The sequence below is a fragment of the Malurus melanocephalus genome, unplaced genomic scaffold (genome assembly GCF_030028575.1).
Source record: "Malurus melanocephalus ecotype Western Australia unplaced genomic scaffold, MMel_1.1 scaffold_2242, whole genome shotgun sequence".
Lineage (NCBI taxonomy): Eukaryota > Metazoa > Chordata > Aves > Passeriformes > Maluridae > Malurus > Malurus melanocephalus.
In genome coordinates this window covers 2,073-4,007 of record NW_026625474.1, presented here as the reverse complement: position 1 = coordinate 4,007, position 1,935 = coordinate 2,073, and the positions used below count along the sequence as shown (strand labels likewise).

Here is a 1,935-nt window from a genome sequence, read left to right as displayed (position 1 = left end):
CTGTTTATTTTTGTCTTTTTCATTTCAGCAGAGTATTTCATCCTGACCGTCATGTGCTATGACCGCTACGTGTCCATCTGCAAACCCCTGCACTACGGGACCCTCCTGGGCAGCAGAGCTTGTGCCCACATGGCAGCAGCTGCCTGGGCTGCTGGGTTTCTCAATGCTCTGCTGCAAACAGCCAATACATTTTCCCTGCCCCTGTGTCAGGGCAATTCCCTGGGCCAGTTCTTCTGTGAAGTACCCCACATCCTCAAGCTCTCCTGTCCACACTCCAAACTTAGGGAATTTGGGCTCCTTGCTGTTAGTGCCTGTTTAGGATTTGGCTGTTTTGTGTTCATAGTTTTCTCCTATGTGCAGATCTTCAGGGTTGTGCTGAGGATCCCCTCTGAGCAGGGACGGCACAAAGCCTTTTCCACGTGCCTCCCTCACCTGGCCGTGGTCTCTCTGTTTGTCAGCACTGGCACATTTGCCTACGTGAAGCCCCCATCTATCTCCTCACCATCTCTGGACCTAGTGATATCAGTTGTTTACTCTGTGGTTCCTCCAGCCCTGAACCCTCTCATCTACAGCCTGAGGAACAAGGAACTCATGGAATGCATGTGGAAAGTAGTGACTGGATTTCTGACGCAATAAACTGACTCTTTTCTTCTGCAAAACCTTCTGATTGTAGCTTATGCCAATCTCAAACATTTTGTCCTTTTTTCCATTTTTGCATTTTCTTAATATTTTCCTGCTGTTGTGATGTTTTCCACAAATGAATTTCATTACTCACAGTAGTTCTACATAATTATCTGCCATTATTCAGTATCTCAATGACTTTCAAAAGCCTTGTTCCCTGTTTGTCTGAATAAAATTATGGTTTTTTTGCAGAGGTGGAAGGAAGTGCACAGCATTTCCAGCATATAATTCCCAGCACAGCAGCACGGCCAGGGACAATGGCCCTGGCTCTTCTCCATCTGCTCTTCCCAACTCCAACCTCTCCTTCCCAGCTCCTCTGTGCGCGCAAGGCCAGAGTGCTCTGGCAGCTTGGTCCCTGTCCTGCAGCGTGTCCGTGCAGTGATCACAGGCAGGGACAGGCCCTGGGCACAGCTGGGACACAGCTGGGCTCCCCCACAGCAGCTCCAGCAGCAAAGGGCATCTCCTGAGGGCACTGCAGGAGGGCTCTGCTCTCCCTCCAAAGTCACCCTCAGGAACAAGCCCAAGGAACAGACTCGGAGGAGGCTCCTCTTGTTCTTTGTTCTCCCAGGGCTCAGTGGAATGAGAATGGGGCCCACTGTGGCCTTCAGGGGTTCAGGGCTGGGTCAGGTTTTGCTTCTTGCTGGCCAGTGATGGTCAGATGGTGAATGGTCTGTGATGACCACTCCTGGGGCTCTACAGCTCGTGCCAGGGCTGATGGCAGGTGGATGTTTGTCTGGAGGGCCTTGGGAGCTGCCAGGAGAACAAAGGGGACCTGCAGGGACAGCGTGTGCCAGGGAGCAGCAGAGTGGAGCTGACTGGGCACAGGCCTGTCCAGGGTGGGATCACCCAGAGATAAAGGACTGAACATCTGCTGTGACCATGAGAGCTCTGCAGCCCCAGAGACACCTCAGGGACAGGGAAAGGAGTGGGCAGTGACTCCTCTGACCCTCAGGAAACTTGCCCAGGAGGATGCAGGGCAGCCCCAAGGCCATGTGGCAGCCCTGGAACAAGGCAGGCAGCTCTGAGCCCCCTGCATGGCCCCAGCAGAGCTCGTGTGGGAGGGGGTCAGTGCAGGGAGCAGCATCAGCTGCCTCTGTGCCCAGCCTGAGCAGCAGAGCCCAGCAGAGGCAGCCCATGGCCCTGGGCAGAACAGCCCCCATGCTCTGCAGAGCTGCACCCCCAGCTCTGTGGGGCTGTGGGGAGCAGGGCAGGGGCTGCAGCAATGGCTGCTCAGGCCAGCACAGCCGTGTGCCC

At 54.9% G+C, this 1,935-nt stretch overlaps 1 pseudogene; it reads left to right on the top strand.

Annotated features, from left to right (window-relative positions):
- Window positions 1-21: 21 nt before the first annotated feature.
- Window positions 22-667, top strand: LOC130587680 (olfactory receptor 14J1-like; annotated as a pseudogene).
- Window positions 668-1,935: the final 1,268 nt, after the last annotated feature.